The following is a 15,011-nucleotide window of genomic DNA, read 5'->3' on the forward strand; positions in this document are numbered from 1 at the left end:
GGATTTTTTTGCACTTTCCTGCACTCTCCTTTTTATTAAACCCAGCATGAGATGCATATCTACCTCTGCCTGTTTGGCCTTACCACACTGACAGGTATTTCATAGCAAGGAAAGTAAGTGGAAACAAACAAATTCATGTCACATCTCAGTATTTGAAAAATTGGCCTTGGGACTTCCCTTGTGATCTTGTTGTTAGAATCTGCCTCCCAATGTAGAGGACACAGGTTTGATCCCTGGTCAGGGAACTAAGATCCTATATGCCATGGGACATCCAATCCTGTGGGCCACAACTACTGAGCCATTGTTCTACAGCCTTCATATCACAGCTACTGATGCCTGAGCACCCTAGAAGCCTTGCTCTGCAATAAGGGAAACCAGTGAATGGAGAAGCCTGGCACCACGACTAGAGAGTAGCCCCCGACTCATAGCAAGTAGAGAAAGCCCATGCACAGCAATGAAGAGTCCATGCACTGCACGAAGACCCAGAGAAGCCAAAAATAATAAATAAATATTTTTTAAAAGTTGGTCTTCAAAACACAGAATTTCTAGGAGTCCATTGTGCTGCCAGAGCCTGTGTTTGCTTGGCTGCTACATGTGATTTTCAGCAAAACTTATGCTGTAGTTGAAGCTGCCTTTATGATTTCTGAGGGTATGTGTAACATGACTGTGTCCTAGGGGGTGGTTCAGTCTCCTTCCTCCCGAGTTCATTTCTGCTCAGTGCTCAGAGCACCTCATGCTCACTCTCTCTCACTCTCTCTCCCTTTCCCTTTGCAAACACCTGGTCTGGTCCCAGATTGATGGAGGGATTGTTATATCTCTCTTTAGTGGGACTTCTCATTTGTTTTTTGTGACCAGTCCCTGAACCCTCACATGTATGGATGTGAGAATTGGACTATAAAGAAAGCTGAGCACAGAAGAATTGATGCTTTTGAACTGTGGTGTTGGAGAAGACTCTTGAGAGCCCCTTGGGCTGCAAGGAGATCCAACCAGTCCACCCTAAGGGAGATCCGTCTTGGGTGTTCATTGGTAGGACTGATGTTGAAGCTGAAACTCCAATACTTTGGCCACCTGATGCGAAGAGCTGACTCATTGGAAAAGACCCTGATGCTGGGAAAGATTGAGGGCAGGAGGAGAAGGGGACAACAGAGGATGAGATGGTTGGATGGCATCACCGACTTGATGTACATGGGTTTGGGTGAACTCTGGGAGTTGGTGATGGACAGGGAGGCCTGGCGTGCTGCGGTTCATGGAGTCGCAAAGAGTCAGACACAACTGAGTGACCGAACTGAACCTGAACCCCCCCATCAAAACCAGCTGTGACTCCAGGTTTATTAATCCCTTTTGTTTAACCATCAGCCCTCCCCACCCCACAAGTCTCAGTATGGAGCAGCTGGTGATAGAATAGAATGAAGTCCAGCAGAATTCACTGGAGGAATGTTATCTGGCTGTTTCTATTGGCCATCATCTGTCAGGCTCCTGTAGGCCTCTGAGAAGTGCCTCATAGTGTTAGGCAGGGAGCTAGAGATGAGATGAGAGCCAGGGATGGTGGCGGCAGAGACTCATGGCTGGGAAATGGCCTCAGTAAGTTGAGTCACTCAGTCGTGTCTCAGACTCTTTGAGACCCCATGGACTGCAGCACACCAGGCTTCCCTGTCCATCACCAACTCCAGGAGCTTGCTCAAACTCATGTCCATTGAGTCAGTGACGCCATCCAACCATCTCATCCTCTGTCGTCCCCTTCTCTTCCTATCTTCAATCTTTGCCAGCATCAGGGTCTTTTCCAATGAGTCAGTTCTTCGAATAGATGGCCAAAGTATTGGAGCTTCAGCATCAGTTCTTCCAAGGAATATTCAGGACTGATTTCCTTTACGATTGACTGGTTGGATCTCCTTGCAGTCCAAGGGGCTCTCAAGAGTCTTCTCTAGCACCACAGTTCAAAAGCATCAGTTCTTTGGAGCTCAGCATTGTTTATAGTCCAACTCTCACATCTGTACATGACTATTAGAAAAACCATAGAGGAACTTTTGACTAGACGGACCTTTGTTGGCAAAGTAATGTCTCTGCTTTTTAATATGCTGTCTAGGTTGGACATAGCTTTTCTTTCAAGGAGCAAGCATTTTCTATTTCATGGCTGCAGTCACCATCTACAGTGATTTTGGAGCCCAAGAAAATAAAGTCTGTCACTGTTTTCATTTGTTTCCCCATCTATTTGCCATGAAGTAATGGGACCAGATGCCATGGTCTTAGTTTTTTGAATGTTGAGTTTTAAGCCAGCTTTAAATGGCCTCAGCCCTCCCTAACAGGAAGGGGCTGAGGTACGGATTGTGGTCAGCACATCTTGAAGGGACCGGATGAGCTCTACCAAAGGGGAATTCCACCAAGTGGTGCAGGCACAGTTAAAATTAAGCCATCACCTCTAGCAGAAGATATTAAGAAGAGGTGGCAAGAATACACAGAAGAACTGTACAAAAAAGATCTTCACAACCCAGATAATCATGATGGTGTGATCACTCACCTAGAGCCAGACATCCTGGAATGTGAAGTCAAGTGGGCCTTAAGAAGCATCACTATGAACAAAGCTAGTGGAGGTGATGGAATTCCAGTTGAGCTATTTCAAATCCTAAAAGATGATGCTGTGAAAGTGCTGCACTCAATATGTCAGCAAATTTGGAAAACTCAACATTGGCCACAGGACTGGAAAAGGTCAGTTTTCATTCCAATCCCAAAGAAAGGCAATGCCAAAGAATGCTCAAACTGCCGCACAATTGCACTCATCTCACACGCTAGTAAAGTAATGGTCAAAATTCTCCCAATCAAGCTTCAGCAATACGTGAACCATGAACTTCCAGATGTTCAAGCTGGCTTTAAAAAAGGCAGAGGAACCAGAGATCAGATTGCCAACATCCGCTGGATCATCGAAAAAGCAAGAGTTCCAGAAAAACATCTATTTCTGCTTTAATGACTATGCCAAAGCCTTTGACTGTGTGGATCACAATAAATTGTGGAAAAGTTCTGAAAGAGATGGGAATACCAGACCACCTGACCTGCCTTTGAGAAATCTGTATGCTGGTCAGGAAGCAGCAGTTAGAACTGAACATGGAACAACAGACTGGTTCCAAATAGGAAAAGGAGTACGTCAAGGCTGTATATTGTCACCCTGCTTATTTAATTTATATGCAGAGTACATCACGGGAAACGCTGGGCTGGAAGAAGTACAAGATTGCTGGGAGAAAGATCAGTAACCCCAGATATGCAGATGACACCACCCTTATGGCAGAAAGTGAAGAAGAACTAAAGAGCCTCTTGATGAAAGTGAAAAGGAGAGTGAAAAACTCGGCTTAAAGCTCAACATTCAGAAAACTAAGATCATGGCATCCGGTCCCATCACTTCATGGCAAATAGATGGGAAAATGGTGTAAACAGTGACTGACTGTATTATTTTGGGCTCCAAAATCACTGCAGATGGTGACTGCAGCCATGAAATTAAAAGACGCTTACTGCTTGGAAGAAAAGTTATGACCAACCTGGACAGCATATTAAAAAGCAGAGACATTACTTTGTCAACAAAGTTTTGTCTAGTCAAGGCTATGGTTTTTCCAGTAGTCATGTGTGGATGTGAGAGTTGGACTATAAACAAAGCTGAGTGCCGAAGAATTGATGCTTTTGAACTGTGTTGTTGGAGAAGACTCTTGAGAGGCCCTTGGACTGCAAGGAGATCCAACCAGTCCATCCTAAAGGAGATCAGTCCTGGGTGTGCATTGGAAGGACTGATGTTGAAGCTGAAACTCCAATACTTTGGCCACCTGATGCGAAGAGCTGACTCATTGGAAAAGACCCTGATGCTGGGAAAGATTGAGGGCAGGAGGAGATGGGGACGACAGAGGATGAGATGGTTGGATGGCATCACCGACTTGATGTACATGGGTTTGGGTGAACTCTGGGAGTTGGTGATGGACAGGGAGGCCTGGCATGCTGCGATTCATGGGGTCGCAAAGAGTCGGACACAACTGAGGGACTGAACAGAACTGAATTGAACTGAATGGTTTAGTGGTTTTCCCTACTTTCTTCTATTTAAGTCTGAATGAACAGCTTAGGAGAATATAAGTGACTTGTCCACAATGAATTTGTTTTTTTATTTTTTTTAAATCATCTTGCTTTGTATGTTCTGTTGACATGTAGAATGTAAATTGAGTTTCTTTCCACTGAGGACAAAAGGAGACCTGCAGTTTCACAGGAAAAAAAAATTTTTTTAAATCTAATAGCTTCTAGTGGGATAGGTCTTAAAACTGACTGTTCCAGTTCTGTTTCTCCCAGGTCTTTATGACTTTCTCTCTGATCCTTTCTCATTATCTTTTATTCATTTCTATTCTGTTTGATCTTTCACTTTTTTTAGTTCATTGTCCCTTATAATTTCAGACAAATATGATCCCTTAGGTACCTTGTCATTTAGCCTCTTTTCCAGAGAATTTCATTTTCCTTCAGTTTTTTCTAATTCCTGGCACTTCTCATTTCTTCTTTCTTGTCTGCTTCTATCTTGTGTTGTGTGTTTCTTATTTGAAGTTTTGGGGCTTTTCCCCATGTGTGTGTTGGTGTGCTTCTACAGATGTTTTGTTCAGAAACAATTCAGATACAGATGCTATTTTACATTTATCCTATGTTTTGTGGGTGATTTTGAAGGGAATCTTTTCAAGAACTAAAATTTTGACTCTTTTATATTTTTTTGTCACCTTGGAATCAGTGTCTGCTACATGATTAGTTCTAGGTAGGAACAAACTAGTGCTTTGATTGGCTTAGTTGATTTCTTAGTTCTTGGTCTTTCTTGTTCAATTACTCTAGCAGAGGTAAGGTTGGGGAAAGGTATCATATGTCTCCTGATTCTGGGATTCTGTTTCCTTCAGTGGGAACTTTAAATTCTGCCCGTTGTACCGTTCTTTTTCTTCACCACAAGCATCCAAAGGATGCTCCCTTCTGCTAGGTCTCACACTTGATCCCAGTAATTGGGCCTCTTCAAGACTGCCACCCTCTGGTCCTCTGCACTGTCAAACCCATTCCTGTCAATTCCCTAATCACCAGAGCTATAGTCAGCCAGGTCTCAGACGTCTTAGGAGTTCACCCACATACTCTTTCTGTGAGTGATTTCACCCGAGTTCCCTCCCGAGGACTCCCTCCGTGCTGCCCTCTCCTCTGTGTGCAGAGTCTCTGCTGGTCCTGCTCCTGCTGTGTGGCTCCCAGACCCGGTTGAATACAAACCAATTGGAATCTATAGTGTTCTCTGGCCCCTGGTTGTTTGGGGCAGGGTTTTGAGCGGTGTCCTTGACTCTCTATGTTAGTCCCTAGCCCTCTGAATTTCATGTTGAGAGATTCAGCTACCATTATTCCAGGTAGACCTGTGCTCTCCTATCATTCTTTTTCAAATGCAGAATTTCAATAGTACATACAAGTAGACATTACAGAACAATTATCAACTTATGACTGAACTTGTTTTACTATAGTCCATCCACTCACCTGTTCCTATATCATTTAAAGCAAATCTCAGACATCATATTTCATCTGTGATTATGCCAGTGTGTGCTCAGTCATGTCCAATTGCTTGCGACCCCATGGACTATAGCCCACCAGGCTCCTCTGTCCATGGAATTTTCCAGGCAAGCATACTGGAGTGGGTTGTCATTTCCTTCTCTACATTGAGAGGCAGATTCTTTTTTTTTTTTTTTTTTTTAATTTTTATTCGAGTATAGTGTTCTTGCCTGGAGAATCCCAGGGACGGGGGAGCCTGGTGGGCTGCCGTCTATGGGGTCGCACAGAGTCGGACATGACTGAAGCGACTTAGCAGCAGCATAGTTGCTTAACAATGCTGTATTAGGGTCTGCCGTACAACAGTGAGAATCAGCCATTTGTATACATATATGAGAGGCAGATTCTTTACCGCTGTGCCACCTAGGAAGCCCCAATTACATCAGCATGTTTCTCTAAATGAGAACTATTTTTGAAAGTATTATTCTCATAGCAGTATATTTATTTGTAAGTTAATTAAACATCTTTAATATCATAAAATATTGTTCAAAGTTGTTCCAATTATTGTTTTTAAGTTAGTATCCTTTCATGGTATCCAAATAAAACCCACAAACTGTAATCAGAAGGATATGTGTTTAAGTCTTTACGTATATGTTTACCCTTGGTTTCTTCCTTCTTTCCTTCTTTTCTCTTTCTTGCTCTTACCCTCTCGCTCTAGCTCTCTCTTGGTCTCTTACTCTCCTTTTTTTTTTAAATATCATTTGTTGAAGAATCTGAGTTGTCTGTTCTGTAGCACTACGACGATCTAAATTGTATACTTGAGTGTAATTTAAGAAATTCTTGTCCTCTATGTTTCCTTTTTGGTGGTAAAATCTAGAGCCGTGCTATTAAAAAAAAAAAAAGAAAGAAAGAAAATGCAAGCCACATACATAATGTAAATTTTTCTAGTAGCCCCACTGAAAGCTAAAAAAGTATAAGCAGTATAAGCAAGTGCCTGCATGCTAAGTCATTTTAGCCATGTCTGACTCTTTGCCACACTATGGACTGTAGCCTTCCAGGCTCCTCTGTCCATGGGATTCTCCAGGCAAGAATATTGGAGCGGGTTGCCATGCCCTCCTCCAGCGGATCTTCCCAACCCAGGGATCAAACCCACATCTCCTGCAGCTCCTGCACTCCAGGAGGATTCTTTACTGCTCAGCCACTGGGGAAGCCCCTTTATAAGCACACAATAATACAAATATAATCTTCTATATTGCTAATTAATACTACACAGTAAAGGAAATGTAATTCTACCAGAGTTTTAAAGCTGTGTTAATAGAAAAATATTGTGCATGTCTTCAGTTTTTAACTTTACTTTCATATGAATTATAAATTAAATATAGTTAAAATCTAGTTCCTCAGTCCTACTTGTTGTTCAGTCGCTAAGTCTAGTCCACCTCTTTGTGACACCATGGACTGCAGCATGCCAGGCTTCCCTGTCCTTTAACATCAGTTTCATTTGCTGAAACTCATGTCCATTGAATCAGTGGTGCCATCCAACCACCTCATCCTCTGTTGTCCCCTTCTCCTCCTGCCTTCAATCTTTCCCAGCATCAGAGTATTGGCGCTTCAGCTTCAGCATCAGTCCTTCCAATGAATATTCAGGGTTGATTTCCTTTAGGACTGACTGATTTGATCTCCTTACTGTCCAAGGGACTCTCAAGAGTCTTCTCCAGGACCCCAGTTAGAAAGCATCAGCCTTTTTTATGACTAACTCTCATATCTATACATGACTACTGGAAAAACCATAGCTTTGTCTTTATGGACCTTTGTTGGCAAAGTGATGTCTCTGCTTTTTAATACACTGTCTAGTTTATCATAGCTTTCCTTCTAAGGAGAAACCTCTCTTTTAATTTCATGGCTGCGGTCATCATATACAGTGATTTTGGAGCCCAAGAAATTAAATCTGTTATTGCTTCCACGTTTCCCCCTTCTATTTGTCATAGAGATTGAGGAGATTCATGTTTAATATCTTGGCAAGACTGCTTCAGAAGTGGTGTGTGCTCTCTGATCAGGAGATACATCAAGTCCCGTGTGTTTCTTCAAATAATATTAGCAGTGCTTTGAGTTCAACCTGTATGCCCATTAACTGATTATGTGGAGCAAAATGGTGATATTCTATCATTATGTGTTATTTACTGGAACAACTGTATAAAAAGAAACTTCCCCTAAATACTGCTTACTTACTTAGTGGTACCCTCTGTAAAGAAAACTGCAACTTAATGAGCAATTTCCTAAGCATCCACTGTGGTCACCAATAAGCTTATTTCTTTTATCCCCCCTGTGCTAATATGAATTTGAAGTTTAAAGCACATTAAAGTAATTCCATTCATTGTAATATAGCCCTTACTGATACTTCAATTACCTTCTTTCAGTAGTGAAAGTGACTTTGAGTTGGCTCCTTCATCCTTTGGTAAGTTTCTAATTATCTTTGAGACCTTTCTTGATATCAATATAACAAGGTGCTTCTGTCTCATCTTGACTGTTTTCTGACTTGGAGTCAGTCATTTCTCTAAGAATCTCTGGTTTCTCTTGGTGCAAAACATTATTTCGAAATCAAATTGTTTAACCTAAAGATATCCATTAGAACTTTTATCTCTACATCTTTCCAGTGGGCTGAGGTAGCAAATATATATTCATACTTGTTTGTATTCATATATATTCATAATTTGAATTCAGAACTATAGGTTTTTTTAATTGAATATCTATCTTCCAGCTGAATCTCTTTCCACTAATACCAGTAGTTTTGTTTTTAATGACACTGGAAGTAATAGAAATGTGGTATCTCATAGTCTCCTTTACTTTTCTGTGCATTATAGACAAAATAATAAAGAAATACCAACAACGCCAATAGCAATATGATTGAGGAAAGCAGTTTTATTTTGTCACTGTCCTGGGGGTACATATAAATTATTGTGTTTTATAGTCTCTTGGTATAGTTCTTATCCATATGCTTGTTCCACAGAAGCCTTAAACAGATTAATTTTTACACTATGTTCTCCATGTCTAGAGGTGACACCTTAGAAATTCATTTTATAATGATAACAAAATGAATGTGGCTTCCAACTAACATGTCACCAAACAAGGTATATTCCTTATAGTCTAGCCTTGACTATAAGATCAGCAGGTGTCTCAAAGGCCTGGGTGGAGGTGGGTCAGGGACCCCTGGTCTCCCCAGATGCTGGATCCTTGAACTTTCTCCTCTTTCTGGCTGAACTTGAGAAGAAAGGACGAGACTTCCTGGAGTCAAGCTTCAAATCTTAGCCTAACAGTGGCTTTCCACGTCCAATGAAGACCTAGGAACGAGAAATTCTAAATAAAATCGAACTAAACTGGAATAACATCAATTAAAATTAGGAATAATAGGGCACCTGAAGAAAATACAGTTCTTCCCATTCAGGTCTGGAACCCTCGACCCGAAAGCTGCCATCCTGGCTGATCAGCGACATCGCAGCCCCCTGCAACCCCCGCCACCATTTACTCACAAGGACAGCAGTGCAGTTACAAGACGTGCGGTGCGAAGCCCCCTAGGCGTGCAGGACTCCATGGGCTCTGTCTCTGCCTTTTACCCGCGAGACCCAAGGGACCCGACCGGGGGGTGGCAATGGCTCGGTCGCTGCGCCCCCTGGAGGCAGGACCGGGACTCCCGACAGCCAGAGATGGGCAGAGCCGCCCGGGTCCAGCGGGGACGCCCGGGGTGATCTAACACCTGCCTGCCAAGTCTGCACACCACGCTGCTCGTGGACGCGAGGGCCGGAAAACAGGTCTTATTAGGGGAGTAAAAAGTCTCCTTCTAGTTAAATAGAAAGGTTCCACTGAAACTTGAACATGGATCGCTGGATTCACAGTCCAGAGTGCTCACCACTACACCATGGAATCACGACTGGGTGTGCTATCCCATAGCTGATCCAGGCCGTGCTCAGCCAGGAGGGCCCAGGACCCGCCTCCTGCCCCGCCTCTTGTCACCCGGATCCGAGCCGCTTCCTCCGCGACGCCAGGGGGCCCCGGCCCGCGGGCGTCTCTTCAGGTTTGGACGTCGTGGAAAGAGTTGAAATCCTTTTGGGGTGAGCGACAGGGAGGGGCTTTTAGACCTCCCCTAAATGCACCTGCTCTCTCTGCATTTCTAGTGTTTTCTGCCCTGAGGTAAAATTCCCGCAAGGAAAACAAAAAACAGTCCCTTTCCTCTTTGCAATTGTCCTCTTCCCGCTGCCCTGGGAACTCTGAACGTCCCCAGAAGAACCCTTGGGACTTCGTGGGATGTCCTCTCCCTGGGACCCCAGGGTAGAATGGGAGGGGAGGCGCTGCGCTTCGTTGTAGGGTGGAAACCGAAGCGACCACCATGCCACACTTCACACTATGCGCACCCATGCCCTTCAGACTCTGCTGAATTGTGTAACAGGAGTTTGTGTACTGGAGGCACAGTAAGGCCAAACAAAAGGAAATGCAGGATTCTGGAGCAGAGAAAGGCTTATTGCAGGGCCGGGCAAGGAGAAAGCGGACTCCTGTTCAAAAGGCTCAAAGTTCCTGATAAGTTTTGGGGAAGAGTTTTTATAGGCAGTATTTAGAGGGAGAGCTGCAGGGTATGTGATCTTCCTGGACTGGTGGTGAGGTAACAGGGTCCTGTTCCAGGAATCTCAGTCTTCCGGCTCTGACTAATCTGGGGTTCCGGGGCCTGTGCTCGGCCTGATTTACCGTCCTCCCACCATCCTTCCCACGTGGGTGAGGCCCTAGTTCCTGAAGAAATTAAGAGGTATGTATCAGGTAGTTATGTACGTTCCTTGAGTTGGAACCTGGACCCTGCCCCATGGCTGCATTATTGTTTCTTCCTTTCCAGTTGTGGAAAGAATTGGAGAAGTGAAAGCTCAGGAGGAAAGTTGAAGAGTCAGCAAACCTGTCAATCCAACAGTCCCAGTGCTTCCAGCTACCAAAGTGAAGCTTAGGGAGGTCTGCGGAAAGGTGTGTCTCAGTGTAGCTGTCACCTCTTGGAACCTGCTGCTAAGTATCTGTAGGGCTTTGAGATTTGTGGTGATCTGGTATCTGCTTGATACTGTGAATGACCTTCAGAGAATAACAGCTGCTTCACCTCCATGTCTAAATGTTGCCCATATTTCCCTTTTGGCCAACTTTAACTCAGAACATGTATTATTATTTCTTGACTGCTTTAGTCTCTGCATTCCCTCACTCTAATTAGTAACTGTTTGAATCTGCCCTTTGAAACCCAGTGAAGGTCTCGGAAGCTGAAACTTTTCCCTTACAAATATGAAATGAGGAACATGGAAAGGCTTTTGTAAATAGGAGAGCCCCACAGGGTCCTGTTTCATTTCAGTGCCCCCCTTTTCTTTGATACTCAGTCTTGAGAGGATCAGATGTTGGACAAGAAAAGGAATAATATTTTTGATAGATAATTTAAAAATAAACTCCCAGAGGAACTTGGCCTTCAGAATACTTGGTTTCAAGGTGTGGTTGGGTGTAATCCTGTTATAGGATTTGGGCTTGGTTGGGTGATTTGTGATTGGGGAAAGATTGGAAAAAACGCAGTTTGCTCCATATTGAATACTGTTAGTATGGGCAATTCTATGATTGGAGTAAGGAAGTAGCAGTCATTTCCTTATGAAAAGAAGAAGATGTTTGAGATTTTGTAGGTTGCCCAGTGACCTTCTTTTTTTCTGGGCATAATTATGAGGGTGCCTTCTTTTATTGATTTTATCAAGGTCTCAGAAAAACCTTAAGTTGATATTCTGTATCTGAGATTGTTTATTTCCAACAAGAGAAGAAATCAGTCAGACTGTAAGTGTCAGGTCATCTCAGGGCATCAGAGACTGGTATTTTTCTTTCTCATTGGAAATCTCTATAACGAGAAATCAGAGCACTCTGGTATCTCAAGTTGTAGGTTCAAACTTGACTGAGTTACGGTGTGACTTTGACTAAGTTTCTGGAATATTTTGTGGCTCAATTTGTCGCTTAAAAATGGGACAAATAGGAGTTCTTCCTACATGGGTTTCCCAAGGTTTTAAATAAGTTATGCAGGTAAAGCATTTAGTCCAGTGCCTCAGTTCAGTTCAGTTCAGTTCAGTCGCTCAATCGTGTCCAACTCTCTGCGACCCCATGAATCGCAGCACGCCAATGCCTAGCACGTAGTAAACACTCGATACATGGTAGCTTGTATCAGTCTTTCATTGTCAGCATTCTTATCATCTGTTTTGTTCTTTTAAACAACTACAGACCCAGAATATGAATGGATTATTATAAATAAGTGGTCTCCAATTAATAGACATGAAATTGGCTCTAGTGTTTATATAGGTAATACTTCAGAGGATATCTATATGTAATCCAGTCATATTTCAGTATACTCCTGGGATTGGTTTCAGGACCCCCCACTGATACTAAAATCTGCAGATGCTCAAGTTCACTATATAAAGTGGTATAACATTTGCATATAACCTATTCACATCCTCCTGTACACTTTAAATCATCTCAGGTTACTTAAACACCTAATACAATGTAAATTATATGTAAATATGCCCAACAGATTTAAGTTTTGCTTTTGGAACTTTCTGGGAAATTTTTTCTGAATATTTTAATCTGCAGTTGAATTTTTGGGTGCCTAACCCATGGATATGTTGCAGGAAAGGGGGCCTCTTCCAGGGCCCAAGAGTGGGCTCTTGTCTAACACTTAGAAATGAATTGTCTAAGGAGACACAGAAAGCAAGAGACTTTATTAGGAAGTGGCCCTTGGGCAGAGAGCAGCAGGGTAAGGGAACATGGGAGAATTGCTATGCCATGTGACTCTCAGTCTCGGATTTTATGGTGATGGGGTTAGTTTCCAGGTAATCTCCAGCCAATAACTCTTAGGGTCCTTACTGGTGGCATGCACATCACTCAACCAAGATGGATCCAGCTGGAAGGATTCTTGGAGGTTGGTAGGGCATATGGCCTGGAGTCTCCTTTCTCCTTTTGACCTTTCCCAAATTCTGGCTGGTGGTATTGTTACTGAAAGGTATGCGTGAGGGGTCCAGCTGCTCACCAATCAAAAGCCAATAAGCAGGCCAGGTTGGTGGAAAGGAAAGTTTGTTTTACTTCAGATGCCAGCAACTGGAGGGGAGGGTGGCAGACATCTGTCCAAAGGTCGCCCCCCCCCCCCCCCCACAAGTAGTGGGTGAGAGCTTTTAAAGATGGGGGTGGGGAGATGCGTGGGGGGAAGTAACATGCAGAAACAGCACAGTCATCTCTAACAGTCAACTTCAGTTGGTCATCAGTGGTGTGACCAGCATCATCTTGGTTGTTTTAGGTACAGTTAATCTTCAGTTCCATAGTACACTTGTTCCCCTTTCTTTGCAGTCGATTCTTGAAATTGTGGCAGCTTAAGTCCTGGATATAGTCTGGTCATCATGCAGTTAACTTCTCCACCTGGTGTTTTGGTATCTGTAAGACAGCTCACAGGATATGGCTCAGAATATTATCTATTGAGATATTATCTATTGGGCACTTGAGAAAGAGCTAACGGTCCTTGCCTGTGTTTAATGACTACATTATTATTACTTAACCTCCTTAGACTGTTTTCCTTTGTTTCAGCATTTCTCATTTCTCTGATTAAACTTATTATGTGACTAAATTTTTCCACAGGCAAAAGGCAGGCAGAGGACATGGTTGGTGGGCAAGGACCATATGGTCCTGCTCCATTTCAGTATCTTGTTATTAACAGTCCCACACTGCTTACCAGGACCTCCTGTTTAAGAGAACTCACGCAAGTGGCTATTATGGTGCTGGGGGAGGGTGGGTAGTTCCAGTCAATAGTTCCCCTAACAGATATAGAGGGCCAAGTATTTCTCCATCTTTGTCTGTGTAAGTATTTCTCTAGTATATATTCCTGTAACGGGAATTGCCCAGTTTAGAAGTATATTTGTAGGTGCATATCTAATTTGGCTAATGCCTGCCCTATTTCCTTGAAACAATGCTTTACCAAGTCATATTTCCATCATTTATAAGAATACTCTTTTTCTCCATACTATTGCCACACTGAACAGCTTCTGAACCCACCATTTATCTTTGCCAACAGCTAACCCCTTATTGAGAGATTTCTTTGAGTTCACACTCGTTGACTAAAGTGATGTCCTGGAAAAGCTTAAATCATATGATTTTTCTCTGTTCTCTTCTATTTTTTGACTACTCTGTTTTCTCGGGTAATCTCAGCCAGGTGCAGTGCAGATATATCACTTACTTGCATGGTGGGTGCTGCTGCCTGTTTGGTTCACTCGTTGTTGTGAATTTTGAGGGTAAGGAGCTGACTCACAGAAGAGATTTGAGGTTGGATTGACTTGACTTCCTTTGACAAAGAGCCCAGACTGTACCAAATTGGGAACTCAGTTACCCTGGTCTCCATGACCAGGCATGAGCAGAATAAAAATTGGAGAACAGAGACATTTAATTTTAATTTTCATTCTAAAAATAGATCTTCTATTTATTTCAGTCAAAATAAGGGAAAGATTGCATTCAGAGTACTTTGGGAGAACTTAGTAACAGTAGCTGTTCCTTTGCTCTCCTTGTTCACCCTGTGCTAATAAATGGTTCTTGATATTAAAACCTTGCCTGTTGGGCTCAGAACAAGAAGCTAAAAAAAAAATCTGCCATTGGAAATAGAAATAGATGATGAATTCTTGGATAATGTTATGTGGAATTAAGTACTGTACTCTCTGTATTCTTTAGAGGTTTGGTTCATAACATTAAAAAGACATTCCTCCAACATGCCTTTCCTGGTGTCCTTGACATTACAAGGGCTTGAAAACAGTCACATAAAGGTGAGCACAAGATTTTTACTGTGATTCTTTGATCATTTTGGGGTTCTCTGCTTACATAATTGTTCAGTATGTCCTCCCCACCTTAATAGGGTTGATATTGACCATGTCATTGTTCTGACCATCTCTAATGAGGGGCTGCCCCTTATGGTCTCATGCTCCTCTGGGACACTCTTTATTGACCCCATTTCTGTCAGTCATGATTTCTTTCAGCTCATCTGAAGAAAGGTGACTTAAGAGAAAGCCTAGAACTGTGGAGCCCCAGAACTGACCTCTGCCATCTCATTCTCCAAGAGGAGAATAAAATAACTGAGGTCCTTTTTTTCTTATGTTTCTATATTTACATATTCTAAGATTTTATTTATTTTTGGCTGCACTGGGTCTTTGTTCTGTGCCAGTCTTTCTCTAGTTGTAGCAATTGGGGGCTGCTCTCTAGTTGCAGTGCATAGGCTTCTCATTGTGGTGACTTCTCTTGATGTGGAGCATGGGCTCTAGGCATGGGAGCTTCAGTAGTTGTGGTACATGGGCTTAGTTGCTCAGAGGCATGTGGAATCTTCTCGGACCAGGGATCAAACTGTGTCCCCTGCACTGGCAGGTGGATTCTTAACCACTAGACCACCAGGGAAGTCCCCTTATGTCTCTTCAGAGCAGTGGCCTTCCTGTTCT

The 15,011-nt window shown here is 42.9% G+C and overlaps 1 long non-coding RNA gene across 1 annotated transcript; it reads left to right on the forward strand.

Annotated features, from left to right (window-relative positions):
* Positions 1 to 9,529: 9,529 nt before the first annotated feature.
* On the forward strand, positions 9,530 to 14,343 carry LOC139035020 (uncharacterized). Its single transcript, XR_011487540.1, has 3 exons — positions 9,530 to 9,617; positions 12,892 to 12,971; positions 14,257 to 14,343. It is a non-coding gene; the product is annotated as an uncharacterized lncRNA (long non-coding RNA).
* Positions 14,344 to 15,011: the final 668 nt, after the last annotated feature.

Source organism: Odocoileus virginianus, chromosome 5 (genome assembly GCF_023699985.2).
Source record: "Odocoileus virginianus isolate 20LAN1187 ecotype Illinois chromosome 5, Ovbor_1.2, whole genome shotgun sequence".
In the NCBI taxonomy this organism is placed as follows: domain Eukaryota; kingdom Metazoa; phylum Chordata; class Mammalia; order Artiodactyla; family Cervidae; genus Odocoileus; species Odocoileus virginianus.